The following is a 15,331-nucleotide window of genomic DNA, read 5'->3' on the forward strand; positions in this document are numbered from 1 at the left end:
ACCCCGGGATCACGACCTGAGCCAAAGACAGACGCTCAACCACTGAGCCACTCAGGTGTCCCTCAAAGGTAATTCTTAATGGTAGGGAATGAGGGTAGCTTGATGTTCCCATGGAGGAACTTCTCAGAATCATCTGGGGTTTTCAAATGCTCACTACATAAGTCCCCCCAGAGATGGTGATACGTACTTACCTACTTGCTAATGGTGTGCTGGGGTGTGGAAGCTAGCTCCTACAAGCTCACAAGAGCAGATTTCCATTTCTCCTTCCAACTCTGTGCTCAGTGGCATCCCATCGATAGCTCGAAAGCAACATGGTGGGAATATTTACGTGGGAAGTGGCAACCACTGTACACCAGGGCTTCCCCTGCCGCTGCCCCAGACAGCTGCTTTTTCAACACTTATCAACACACCACTGCCACTCATTTTTAAGAATCACTGCAGAAAAGGTTCATGTTAGTAAGGATAACATATTATATCTGCCTCGTGTCGTGTGGGACTGGAAAGAGAGACTTCAATGTTCTATAGTACATGCAGACCTATGCTGGGTGCTGGGAGGCCTGTTCTCCAGAAGGGTCAGATATTTGATAACTTGAAGCTAAGTGATGAGCTCAGCTCTGATGCTGGAAAGACACACTGGAAAGCCCTATTGTGAAGGAACACAAGGAGGATCTGCTCTTGTGATACTTCGGATTTGGGTGATAGGCAAGGTACGAAGCATAAGGCAGTGAGTGATACATATGAGCGACAAAGGAATAGAAGGGAAGGGAGAAGAAATGGGTAGGAAATATTAGAAAGGGGGACAGAACATGAAGACTCCTAACTCTGGGAAACAAACTAGGAGGGGTGGAAGGGGAGGAGGGCAGGGGGTGGGGGTGAATGGGTGATGAGCACTGAGGGGGGCACTTGACGGGATGAGCACTGGGTGTTATTCTGTATGTTGGCAAATTGAACACCAACAAAAAATAAATTTATTATTTAAAAAAAAAAATGAGGTGCCAAGCAACTGGTGTAGGTACTAAATACTCAAAAAAGAGGAGAGGGGATTGAGGGTGGCTACTATGTGCCATGCATAGCACTAGATTCTAAAGACTCTAGTGAGCAAGAAAGGCCTGATTGTGGACCTTGGAGAACTCTCCACCAAGCACGGTGCCTCTGGAGGTGCGTCTGATGACTGCATCAGAATCATCATGCCTAGGGAGCCAGGATGGAGGCCAGCAGGAGGCTGACGGAGGAGCTTGAAGAAATCTGCAAATGTGGAATGAAAAACTTCCGTAACATCCAGGTTGATGAAGCTAATTTATTGACTTGGCAAGGGCTTGTTGTTCCTGACAACCCTCCATCCGATAAGGGGGCCTTCAGAATCGAAATCCACTTTCCAGCAGAGCACCCATTCAAACCACCGGAGATGATCACATTTAAAACAAAGATCTATCAGCCGAACATCAAACATCGATGAAAAGGGGCAGGTCTGTCTGCCAGTAATTAGTGCTGAAAACTGGAAGCCACCACCCAAAACCGACCAAGTAATCCAGTCCCTCATAGCACTGGTGAACGACCCCCAGCCCGAGCACCCACTTCGGGCTGACCTAGCTGAAGAATACTCTAAGGACCATAAAAAATTCTGTAAGAACACTGAAGAGTTTACAAAGAAATACGGGGAGAAGCGACCTGTGGACTAAACTTTGTCACCACCGATTCCAGCGAGCGTGAGCGGAGACCCCGAGCAGCCCATTGGGACGCCCCACAAAGCAGGACTCTGTGGAAAATTGACACGTGCCTCCTGGCGTTTGCTGTGGCAGTTACCAACTTTCTACAGTTTTCTAAATCAAAAGTGGTCTAGGTAACCTGTAAAGAAAGGATTAAAAATTTAAGATGCTCTAGTTCTGCTTTCTTTGTTTTAAAAATCACTGCTTCCATCTACTTTAAGATAATGGTGTTTCTTTTCTTGTCCAAATTGATCCAAAACCTTCAATTTACACTTAGCCCTTAAGGTTAAAACAAACAAAAAAGGTTGCAGTTACCTTTCTTCCCCTGTCCTTACAATTCCCACTTTCTTGCATTTGGTTTGTTTTTCACTTATTCACTTCTCCCAGACCCAGGGCTATCTCTTCTGCAAAGGAGGAGAAAATGCTCCTGGCGATTCTGGTGGCTTCTCTACTGCCATGTTGCACTGCCCTGTGTAGGAGTTGGTTCAAATTCTCCTGGCTCCAATTTATAACATCCTTTTAAAAAATACTAAAAACAAGCAAACCAACACTCACCACCACCCCACCACCACCACCACTAAAAAAAAAAAAAAAAAGCAGCCATGGAAAGAGAGGCCCAGTTCTTATGTAAAAATCTGGCCAGTGTTAACCACAATAACGTTGATTAAATGGGCAAGCCCTGATGTCTGTGTGCCTGATTGAACTTCAGCCTGGCCTGGCCTGCTTGGGAAACCCAGGTCTGGGCCAACCCCAGAGGAGGGCCTGACAACCAGAGGATGCTGTGTGCTTGTGTGAGGAATTTCTCGCCAGAGAGGCTCCTGAGGCCAAAGGTTGATGCTCCTCCCTGCAGCCACTGTACAAGATGTGCTGGTCACTGCAGACAACTCTGAGGCCAGGATGTCCATGTGAAATTCCACGCTCACCTGTCACTGAGCTCGCTCTCCCAGCTCCCCAGGGCAGTGCAGCCCCACCACGACCCTCCCTCGGCACAGTTTGGCACTTTGCGGGGTTGGAATTGGTAGGACTTGGCTGTAGCCAGCAGCAGTCTGGGGTGCTGGCACCCTGTTGGCCCCTTCCTTCGGAGCAGCTGGCCAGAGCAGGAGCAAGACGGCCTTCCCTCTCCCTCTGGACTCACAGCCTTTGCAGAGTCAAGCTCCTCTTGAAGCTCACTCAGTAATATCCTTTACATGTGTTTTATATTGTTTTGACTGCCTTTTTTTTTTTTGTAAAAATAAAAATTGACTTTAGAATTAAAAAAAAAAGAAAAAAAAGAATCATGCCTAGGAATAAAAGCTAACAGGTATCAAGGGCGCACTATGTGTCAGCCACTGAACTAAGTGCATTACCTGTGCTATAATTTCATTCTCAGACCAACACTATATGTGGCCTATTGATATATTTCCATCTTACAGATTAGAAAACTGAGACCGTAAAAAGCTAATTATGTTGCCCTATGTCACACCATTTGGAAACGACAAAGCCATGAGTGAAACCTGGAAGTCTGGCCTTGATATCCATGTCCTAAACCTACATTAAAAAAAGTGATTCCCTGGGCCCAGAGTAACTGAAGGACTGGATCCCGCAAATTTTACATTTTAAATTGGATCCCTAAGTAATTGTGAGGCCTAGAAGTACTGATACTCAGTGGCTTGGAGATGAAGTATGACAATTCCAAAAGCAATCACAATAAAAATAACATATGATAAGTATCACACATGGGGGGAAGGACAGGATGCTGAGGGAGCACTCTGCTTAGATGCGGTCAGGGAAGGCTTCCTAGGAGACTTGCTCACACCTGCCTCAAAGGTAGGTGTGAGCTAGGTATCAAGGGGGTGAGAAAGCTTCCAGACTGAGCAGATTTGGATCCCAAGGCCAAAGGAAAGGAAACCACTAGGTCTCTGAAGGAATGGGAGAAATCCACTATGGCTAGAAAATAGTATGGTTGGGCCCCTGGCCAAGAGAAGAGGCAAAAGTGCCAGGTGGAGATGAGTCAGGGTTTCCTAAAGAAGGCTGTGCTGTCTGTGCACTGAATAACATTTCGGCATCCACTCAGGAAAGGGCCTTAAAAAAAAAAATTATTTATTCATGAGAGACAGAGAGAGAGGCAGAGACACAGCCAGAGGGAGAAGCAGGCTTCTTGCACGGAGCCTGATGCGGGACTTGATCCCAGGACCCCGGGATCACAACCTGAGCTGAAGGCAGACACTCAACCACTGAGCCACCCAGGTGCCCCTGGAGAGGGTCTTTTTGTAACTCAACCTGTCTCCCACATACCTCTAAGCACTTTGCAGGGAGAGACCACCTGTCTCGCAATGACCGTCAGTGGTATATCAGTGGCCCCTGGGTTAGAATCGGGGAAGCTGTACCTGTAAGCTCAGAAGTTTGGACAACAGGGAGCTGTTGTAGGATTTTAAAAAGGGAGTGACAAGGTTAGACTTAGGGTTCTGAAGGATCGATCTGGCTGAGAAAGCCAGAAATTTCTGCAGAGCGTACTTGCTATGAGCACGGAAGTTGTAAAGAGGATTCTGTGGTGAGGTGACCCCGTCCTATGAGCCTCCTCCTGTCCTATGGGGCCACAGATTCTTTTCCACCATTGGGACAATTCTCACATGCTCCCAGAATGTCATCCTGCCTCCACCATCCCTCGGCCCCATGCTAAACTCTACACAGCAGGGCACTTAATCCTTACAACTGTATTTATACATAAAGAAACTGAAGGTCAGAGAGTTAGTTATATGTCCAAGGCCACACAGGTGCAAAAATAAAATCTGAAACCAAGTATTTTTTGTTTCAAAGCTCTTGCTCCTGCCATTATACTCAGTTCCCTCCAAGTCTATGTACACAGGGTAAAGCCAGACTCTCCTAGGGTCTTTAGATGATAACACTGGCATGGGAAAATCAGAAAAACTCTATGTCCTCCTTCAACCTTCCACTCCGCAGAACGCTATGAATGAATCAAAGCTCCTGATATCAGACAGGACTCGTGTAGCTCACAGCAACAGAACATAACCCAAGTGGCTTAAGCCAGGTATTTAAACAGCTTACCTAACTAAAACACCTGATTCTGAGCCCAGTGGATCCTAGGACCTTGGTCACTCTCACTGCATCTCAGTTTTGCTTCTCTCTGGGTGGCTTCAACCAAAGGGGGCTCTCCCTTGGTGACAACAAAAACAGACTAGGGCAGTTCCAGCTTATGCCTTCCCAGCTTAGACACCTCAGGTGGAAAAATGCCTTTTACAATGGATCCAGAGAAGGTTCTGCTCAGGGCCCTCATCAGTCAAGTCTGGGCCATAGGCCAGTCCTACTTGACCCCATGGTCTAAAAGTCAGAGTAGATCACCTCTAAAAGAAAATGAAATGCTGTTATCAAAGGAAGAACTGGGTAGGAAGGTAGGGGAAACAGGTTTCGAGAATCTCATGGAATTGTCCAATCCCTGCTACTTAGACCCACTAGGATCACAGTGGCTTTACTTTTTTTTACAAACTTCTAGGCCTCTCTTCACTATCTAGGCAGTGATAATTTGAGATACTTCTTAATAAGAATTACCAGCAAAAAAAATTTTTTTAAAGTCTCTTTGGTTTCACGTGGCTTTAGCATAAGAAACAAATTGAGAAAAGTCCAAAGGGAAGTGAAATCCTTGATTTTATGGAAGTATCAAATAATGTACTTAATCACTTGGAAATTTCGTCAGAAAAAGTAACAAACATGAAAGATGAAAAATGATTTAGTTCAAATAGAGAATGAACAAAGTTGGAAAGACAAGAAGAAAAGAAAAATGATTTGGCAAAATGAGGTACCAGAGAAGGAGGAACTCGTCAAGGTTGGTTGGATATTTCAAGAAAGTCGAAATCCATCACCTCAATCAAGATTTCAGTGTTAAAACTGCTGAGCTGTGGGTACCGCCGCTGTTCTCAAGATGACAGGTTATAGAACAAGCCAAGCAAGCAAGACCATTTTGCTACGCTATCGGCTTCCTCCATTGCCATGACAACAGCACAAGTAGAAAATGGTGATAATGTCATAATCTAATTATTTTTCTCCTCCACCTCTGCTTTTCAGTGCTTAAGCTAGGTCGGTAAATTGTCTTTGTTTACTTTGTTCCACACGCATTGTCCTTGCTTTGGTAGAAACTGTAGGAGCATTTCTGTAGGGCAGTTGATTCAAAGGTAATAAGTTATTTAGAGACATTTGTAAATGGTAGTGGAGAAACACACTCTTGGTGATTGAGCTAAGAGGACTTTATCATTTGGGGATAATTCTATCAGCTGCATGTGAGGAGCATCTCAGGGGCTTAGATCTGCCCACCACTGTCCTCCAGGGGAGATGAGCACTGAACACTGCAGGTGTAGACATCCTCTTAAGATCTGCTGGTGTGTGTGTGTGTATATATATATATATATATTTTTTTTTTTTTTTTTTTAAAGACACTGCAATAAGGGTCACCTGCATGGCTCAGTCAGTTAAGCGTCTGCCTTTGGCTCAGGTCATGATCCCGGCGTCCTGGGATCGAGCCCCACATGGAGCTCCATGCTCAACAGGGAGTCTGCTTCTCCCTCTCTCTCTCTGCTACTCCCCCTGCTTGTGTGCACACACTCTCTTTCTCTACCAAATAAATAAATAAAGTCTTTAAAAAAATAAAAGATGCTACAATAAATGACGGTCGTATTAGTTGGATCACAATTATCATCATCTTTGAAATCCTAACAATAGTTACTGTTTATTAAGAACTTGCTGTGGGCAGCCCAGGTGGCTCAGAGGTTTAGCACCACCCTCAGTCCCCGGCCTGATCCTGGAGGCCAGGGATCGAGTCCCATGTCAGGCTCCCTGCATAGAGCCTGCTTCTCCCTTTGCCTGTGTCTCTGCCTCTCTCTCTCTCTCTCTCTCTCTCTCTCTCATGAATAAACAAATACAATCTTAAAAAAAAAAAAAAAAAAGAAGAGCTTTCTGTGCACTGGGCACCATGCCAAATCCTTCTTGTGTCCCATTTATTATATGAAACACTGAGGCTCAAGGTACTTGAACAAGGGGACAACTCTAGGGAGGAGCACAAGCAAGATTCACACACGGGGCTGGTCATCCAGGTTGGCACCTCACACTAATGGAGACAAACCAGAGATTAAACATATGCTGGGACCACAATAGCCTAAGACCAGAGACTTCGCTCTTGTCCTTTGCCACCTAAGCGATTACTCAAAAAGGGAACTGAGCAAAAGAATGTTCTTTAGCTACTAAAAGTCCAACTCGTGATGTGCCCGGATGATAATCCTCATCGCCTTCCTTAAATGAGGGGCCTCGGATGTGATTATTTTATATTCACAAAATCCTATTGTTGGATAATGTAATACATTGACTGTGCACTAGGTTCAAGGCACTGAGCTTATGACCTCAGGGAGAACGCTTACTAGTTACAGTGCAGCTGCAGCCACTGTTTCTGCGAGTTTACATGGGGGGTTGGGGAGCTCAGAGGAACCGTCTACAAGCAAACAAGCTGTAATTAGAACCCCATAAAGGAGCCATAAACCAAGTGTTCCAAGGGTTCAAAGAGAGAGAGGAATCCTATCCACTTGTGGAAAGGCCTCACTAAGGATATACCATGTGATGGGGTCTGTGTGTCAGAGGAGGCAGCTAGTCAGGCTCTAACAGGATGCCTGGAGACCAGCTAATGGGGAATCAGGTCCCTTAGCAGGAAAGTTAGCAACCTGCCTAGGGGGCATTCCACAAACATGGCCACAAGAAGCCAGACCAAACCAGACAGGCCCAAGACAAAGGTCAGAGACCCTGACCAAATAAGAAAAGGCAGGACACCCTGCTCCAAAGAAAGCCCCTCCAAATAATAAATATTCCAGCCCTTAGTGAACCACTGTCCATAAAGGACAGAGACCCAAACGTAGGTGGGTACAGCTCTCCCTGGGGCACAGCCGCTCCTAGATCTCAAGAGTAAAAACCCTGGCTCACTTTAATAAACCCTTCACTTGTGCCCCTCAAACACCGTCTGGTCTGTCCTTGAATTCTTTTCTTGAGACAGACTAAGACCCTCCAATGACACCCCCAGGGTGGGCAGAGGCCTCAGGGCCAAGGGGTCTCGCCAGTCCATGCAGCCACACTAGCCGATTTGACACGATTTCACCCCGCAAGGAGGAAAGGAAAAGAGGGTCCACCAGAAAGAACAGCCTGAGGAAAGGCAAGGAACAGTGAGTGTGTGGTCTGATGCACACACTCGTGTGAAGAATGAAGTATTCAAGTCTGAGTGAAGATAAATGTGTGCATGGGGAGGAATGGCAGGCGAAGCCAAGGGAAGGATTGCAGATTCTGGCCTGGTGTTCTGGCCAAGCTAAAAACCTGGGCTTGGTTTGCCAGGCGGTGGGAAGACCTACAGACCAGTGGTCAGGGAGCAGTCGGGCTGCATTAAACAAAAAACAAAAAATAAAAGAAAAAGTTCAACTGGAATGGATGTGGTCAGGTTGTTAAGACAACACCAGCAAAGCATTTAGGCCAGTGGTCCTCAAGCCTTAAAGGGTCTAAGAATCACCAGGGGACTTGTTTAAAAACACAGATTTGCACTCAGTAGCCCTGACATGGAAACTGAGATTTTGCATTTGTCACAAGCTCCCACACAAGACCCATGCTGCTTTCCTTGGAAACCAGAGCTCAGAAACCTCAGTCTCCACCAAAGGACTTAGAAGACATCCTTGGGCATTTACCTTCATTGTTACTCCCAAAAAGCTCTCTGCCTAGGTACTAGCTCAGGGTTGTGCATTTGAACTGAAAATCTGAAATTTCCACCTGCATCTCTTCCTGTCCCTGCATTTTTTTTAACTCCTTACATACCATCTTGAGGGATAGGAAGAAGCAAGCAGATTAAATGAGGTCACTTGAGCAATTTGTGGTTTCAGCTGAAGCTTTGTGTTATCGTAAAGGGAAGGAGAAAACATGTGGATGTATAAATAGAGGTGTAGAACACAAGTTCACAGAAATTTATTCTCTCACTGTATAAGGATGAGCTCACATTTAGAAAGCAGGCTCAAAGCTGGTTGCCTTCGTGAGAAGGGGGATACTGGTTATGCTGAGGACAACTGGAGCCATTTAGGTCTTTCTGGTACTTGCTGTGGACCAGATGCTGGGGTGTTGGTCTCTGGAGCAAATTAAACTGAAGATATTTAATTTAATAACAACCTAAAACTTAATGGCTGGAAGAGGAAATGCAGCAGAGGATTTGAAACTAGGTCAAGGAGGGAAACTCTGGTAAACCTCCCAAGATGGCTGACTTTCCCAACATTATAATTCTTCCTATCAGTTATTTTCAAAAGGAAAGCATGTTTTCCCCAAATGGTTTCCTTCCTGACCTCAAAACAAGGGAAGTAAGCAGTCCCACCTGGAGAGAGAGAGGAACAAAAATCCAGGCCAGCCACACACCCTGACCTCCTCAGGGCCTAACTTCCATCCTCGCCTCTTGTGTGTGATGCTGCCTCCTGGACACGAGGGGCAATGGAGACAGATGTCAAGTGATCTGGGATGAGAAATACCCATAAGGATGTAGATTAATCCACAGATTGAGGTCACTATAATTTAATCCATTTGAGACGGTTATTTGACTACACAGATGGTGGCAGTGTCCATGCTTAAGCTCCAGTTACTTTCTCGACCCACATCTAGTCACACCACAGAAGGGATTAGCTAAATGGAACGGGCAATCTAAAGCAAGATTAGAGGAGGTGTCACCATTCCTTGCTCTCTAGAACCATATCAGCATGCTCATGGAATGCTGGACCCTTGTGAGTAAAGAAAGAAAACTTTGTCCACTTGAACCTTTCCTTCAAGGGAACTTACTGGTTGTCACAAAAAGGAAATATCATAAAGTGAAGGAGCAGTCATCCCTATGTCAGATGAAACCACGCGGGACAAGACACTACTGGAGCCATGAGAGTTTTTACTGAAACGGGGTTTGTGGCAAACACTACATGAGACCCCCTAGTCCTTTTGAGAAACATGGCCCCACCAAGGAGAGGAGCCCTGAGCAGTAATTCTGGCAGGCTCAGCAATGCTCAGGCCAGGAGACCCATTCTGGGGCATCAACTCTCCATCCCCATTGTCCCGGGGCCTGGGATACAGTATCATGCCAAAAGTTCTGACAAAAGATAATTAGGAAGCCAGTCAGATCCTCCCCCAAAGTGAAGCTGGAAAAAAGGGAGAGAATCAGCAGGGGGGAGAAAGCAAGAAGAGGCAGAGATAAGGAGAAGCCCAGAGGGACAGACCCACTGTAAGGGAAGAGCGCAGAAGGAAGAGACAATGCCTCCCGCTGCTCTGGTGCTTAGAGACTCGGGTCAAACCCAGCTGGCCCCTCCCAGGCTTTGAGACCCAGCCTTACAGGCCTCTCTAGTCTCTTTATGGAGCTCAATGATTCCACTCTTCATGAGTTTCCATAAGACCAGCTATCAGCTGGGATTCACAAAGGTAACACTGGAGTCTCCAACCCTCCCATCCCTGTTACTGGGAGAGATCAAATGCTAACACTGTCACCAGCTAGACCCCAGGACCCGACCTTTATTGCCACCGGCTTGTACACACCAAACTTTGTCCCACACTTTTCCCTTAAGCTCCTCTTCCAGTTTATCCCTTACCTGAGATAACTGGAAAGCGCAGCTGCCCCCTAGCAAGAGCGCCTGCCCTGCCAAGAACTCTAGCTCACCCAGACCCCCCCACCCCCCCACACCCCACCCCCCACCAATTGGAGCTTAACCCCTGACTCACTCCTGTGCAGACAGACCTTGGAGTGACCTCTAAAATGATCCATGACTACCTGTGCCTCATTATAATACTAAAATCTCCACCCAAGGAGGGGCCACACCCTCATTTACATGAGCTACAGTGTATGTCAAGGCTTTCTTATCTAAATATCTATTCTAACTCCAAATAAAAGGAACCCATCCACCCTTGCTGGGGAGTCACAGCTTTGGAAATTATTCCCTGTGATCTCTTTATTTGCTGATAAAAGTTTTCTTTGTGTGACAACTCTGTCTGGAGCAGTTTCTGACTCACCAAGGAGCCAACTCACGTTGCTTCCGTTACACTAATTGACCAGACACAGAAACAAAGGAAGAAAAGACTGGAGGGAGAGAAGAAAGGAAAACACAGAAATGCAGGCCCTGAAAGGAAAATTTGAGTAGTTTCAAAAACATGTTCGTGGGTAGATGTTCTATCAACATTTCTGTCAGGCCAGACCCTTGCATGCCACAGATGACCAGCAATTATTTGAAAACAAAGGATAAAAATGTAAAGGTAAGTTATCATTTTTAGAGTCATCCCAAGATATCTTTACTATATTTTTAATAAATTTCATCAGTAATTTCAAGGTATCCAAAATCCTTTAGTCTTCTCAGTCTCCGTTGAACTCACAAATCAATTTTATTCTATTTTGCTATGTCCTGTCATCTAGAAAAACGGAAAGATCTTTCAGAAAAAAAGACACCACCCCTCCCACCCTCAAAAGTCCTGAAAATGAAAAAAAGATATAAATACGCATTTAGTTTCATGCCTCAACCCCATTTCCCACTCAATACATCCCCAAATTGGGAGCTCCTTGCAGATTTTTTTTAGAATCTCTGAAATATGATTGCAGGGAGAGAGGAAATAAAGAAAGTATAAAAAGTTCTCCCAAACCTCGGGATTATTTCCAGTTCAAAGAGAGGAGTGTTTTTACAAAACTTCTTTCTTTTTTCTTTTTCTCTTCTCCTCTTTTCTTTCTTCCTTCCTTTCTCTCCCTCCTCCTTCCTTCTTTTTCTTTCTTTTTTTTTTTTTGACTCCTTGACTGCTCCTCCTGCTTATTCAAAACCTCTACTGTCATCATTTGAACACAGGCTGCATCACTGGTGAGCAGTGTCATTGAGATCTCTTTAGCGGGTTGTCAGGAACAGAGAATCTTCCAGAGTCTCAACACAACTGTCTCTGGCTACTGTGAGTATGGAGCTCACCATGGCAACATCAGCAGGTAAAGGGCAGTATTACTATTCCCTGATGGAGTGAGGCTATAGAAAGAGCCTTGAGTTTCCAAACTCATCCTCTCCAACATCCGTTAGAGAAGGCCTCTCCCCATCTCTTGCTGCAGGGAGTCACCCTCGCCCTCCTAGGGTCCAGACTGCATTCAGCACGTGGGAAAATACTATATATAAAATAAATGTATCAGTGAGTCACTGGCTACTCTTCAGAGCATTACTACAACACTGTAAGGCCCAGCACAGAGCCCTCTAGAAAGGAGCAGTCTAAGGATTTAAAATCATTTTCCCACATGCCGATCTTTCATTCCCTCAAATAAATAAATAAAAGGTAGAAAGACCCTAGATTTTCTGTGGCATAGTATCTGTTCTTAAGACCTCCTGGCATTTTTCTTTGATTATAACCAAAATTCCAAAGACTCCTAGAGTTTCTTGTCACTAATAAAGAATGGACTGTGGTTAGCTGTAAAAGAGCAGCGTCCACCTTTTCTGAGACAAACTGAAAAAAAGAAACACGGGTGGCTTCCTTTATAAAAGGTATACTCTCTGCCTCAGAGAATAATAAGAATTCCTAAATTGGCAAATTTCACCGGAAAGGGGGAATTAGTTCTTTTCATTCAAACTCCTAGCTTGGTATGAGACAGTATGCCCCTGTGTTAGATACCTAGCTGTGTAACCATAGTCGGGTTAACAACTTACTAAGTTAGGAGAGCTGAGTAATGCTGGTCAAGGTGCTCATTTCTCCAGGCAGGAGAGCTGGGCTGTAACTACGGTACAATCACTAACTCACAGTATGACCGTGAGCACATCAATCATCGCACCTCATTTCCCTCCCCGCCCCCAATGTCAAATGAACGTGACATGCTTGTTTTCCTACTTAGCTCGAGGCCAGCCTCCTTAGCATTTTGTTCTTCAGGGTCATTATTGCAAACGATAGACACACCTGGGATGTGCTGCCACAAGTCAAGATGGCTCAGGAAAGGGCGGAGCAGGTTAGATCCCACCAAGTGCTGCTAACTCCTTCTCTTGCTAATACCAGATTTACCAGTGTGGTACGCAGCCTTTAAGCAACTCCTGGCCTCATGACATTCATATCATTGCACCATTCTTTCCCCGTTAAGTGCGGGCTGGACCAAGTGACTCTCTTCCAACAGAAAGAATAGAGCAAAAGTTGTGAGATATCTCTTCTGAGACTACATGACAAAAGAAAAGACAAAACAAAACTGTTTCTTGCTCACTCCCTCTTGTTGTTTTACTCACTCTGATGAAGCCAGCTATCATGCTAGTCCTTCCACAGGGAAATGAACTGAGGGAGGCCCCCCTTGATTCCTTGTTAGGCAAGGAATCAAGACCTTCAAAGCCCATGAGGAACTGAGTCCTGCCAACAATATGTGAGTGAGCTTGGAGGTGAAACCTTTTGCTTTCCAGTTGAGCCTTCAGGTAAGACCACTGCTCTGGCCAACATTTTGACTATAGCCTTGTCAGAGCCCATGAAGCTGATGTGCCTAGCTAAGCCATGCCTGGATTCCTGACCCACAGAAACTGAGCCTATAAGGGGTTGCTGTTTTTAAGCCATTAATTTTGGGGATAACTGTCAGGTGCAACAAGAGATAACTAATAAGCAGTATGGTCAGAAATCATGATACAATATTTTTAGTGAAGTGGTGGTTTTCAAATGTCTATGTGTCAGTCCACCCTAGTGGTTATAACTCAATTTAGTACAGTATTGAGCCGTAATCAGCATTTTTTTAATGAAACAGAATGAAACAAAATAGAATGGAATAGAATAGAAAATGGATCAGAACTCATATTACAGATAAATATTGTCTTATGAAACTTTTATTTCATAAATATATCACATAATATATCACAATAGATCATGATATAAAATGTATTTGTTAATATGAATTGAGCCAAAAGAATTGAAAGCCACCACCCTAAAGGACAACTGTAGAGATCAAATGAGAAAATAAACTGAACTCTGGCTGTGGTCTGAATGTTTGTGTCTTCCTGAAATTCACAAGTTGGAATCCTAAAGCAACATGATATCAGAAAATCACATGGATGGAGTCCTCATGAATGGGATTATTGCTCTGATAAAAGAGATCCCCCTCCACCTCGCCACCACCAATCATTGCTCCCTGGTCCCTTCTACCATGTGAGGATACAATGAGAAGTCTGTGACCTGGGTGACCATCTTCACCCAAACATGCTGGTGCCAGAACTCTCACCCCCAGACTGTGAGAAATAAATTTTTCTTATTTATAAGCCACCTAGTCTGTGGCATTTTGTTACAGCTACCCAAATGGATTAAGACAACCAGGGGATCCCTGGGTGGCTCAGTGGTTTAGCACCTGCCTTTGGCCCAGGGCGTGATCCTGGAATCCCAGGATGGAGTCCCACATTGGGCTCCCTGCATGGAGCCTGCTTCTCCCTCTGCCTGTGTCTGTGCCTCTCTCTGTGTGTCTATCATGAATAAATAAAATCTTAAAAAAAAAAAAAACTTCTGTCCCTCTGCCTGGCCAAATTCAACAAAACATTAAGGCTTGGTTCAGGTCTTTCCCTTCTCTAAAGCCTTCTGTCACCACTCCAGCCCAGTGGCTTTCTCCACTCATCTTGGAATGTAGGGCTTGGAAGAATCCACTGTCAATGGCAATACATTATATTAATTTCAGTTGTAATTTATGGTTGAACATGGGTTATTTCTTCCGAAATAATGGTGAAGTTCTTGAAGGCAAAGACTGTAATTTCACTTCTCTGTGTCCTCCATAATATATACTGTGGCAAGTGTAAAAAGTGTGAAGAAAAGATTTCTGGATCACCTTTGATGATGGAGATTTATTAGGAAAGGGCATAGGAACACAGACTAGCACAGCAGTTGTCTCCTTTTGTAAGGGCTGAAAAACAGCCTCTCTCCCCCACCCTCCCACCCCTTCCCCAAAGAGATCCATATTCCTGGAACCTGGAAATGTGACTTTATATGGAAATAAGATGTTTCCATATGGGATTGCATTAAGGATTTTGAGATGAGGAGATTGTCCTGTTTTATCAGAGTCCTAAATGCAATCATATGTAGTCTTATAAATGGGAGGCAGAGGGACTTAGGGCACAGATAAGAGAAAATGACTATGACCGCAGAGGCAAGAGATTGGAGTAATGCAGGTCCAAACCAAAAAAAGCTGGTAGCCACCAGAGGCTAGAAGAGGAAACAGATGCTCCCCTAGAGCCTCCAGAAGGGGCACAGCCCTGGTGCCCATACCTGGCTTTGGACCTTGTAGTATTGGTTTTAGCCATCTGTATTCCAAAACTGAGAAAGAATAAATTTCTGTTATTTGATGCCATCGAGTTTGTGGTAATTTGTTACAGTGGCCTCCAGAAATCTGTACACTCAAAACCATTTTTACCTTTGTAAAAGAATATCCAGAATATCCAATATCATGATGTCCAGCAGGCTTTATTACTCTCAATAATGTTTCTTCAGGAAACATTCCTATTTAGTCCAGAATGCAATAACCGAAAAGGCAGTGGCCAACTTTCTTTCCAAGGAGAGGATTAGGCTGTGTTGGTTGGTGCCACATAACATGGAATATCTCTAGTGGGCAGTGCTCTTGACAAATTATCTTGAAGGCAGCCGGA

The 15,331-nt window shown here is 44.8% G+C and overlaps 1 pseudogene; it reads left to right on the forward strand.

Annotated features, from left to right (window-relative positions):
* The first annotated feature begins 1,204 nt into the window (after window positions 1-1,204).
* On the forward strand, window positions 1,205-1,716 carry LOC112907731 (ubiquitin-conjugating enzyme E2 L3 pseudogene; annotated as a pseudogene).
* The last annotated feature ends 13,615 nt before the right edge of the window (window positions 1,717-15,331 follow it).

The sequence above is a fragment of the Vulpes vulpes genome, chromosome 2 (assembly GCF_048418805.1).
Source record: "Vulpes vulpes isolate BD-2025 chromosome 2, VulVul3, whole genome shotgun sequence".
Taxonomy (NCBI): Eukaryota; Metazoa; Chordata; class Mammalia; order Carnivora; family Canidae; genus Vulpes; species Vulpes vulpes.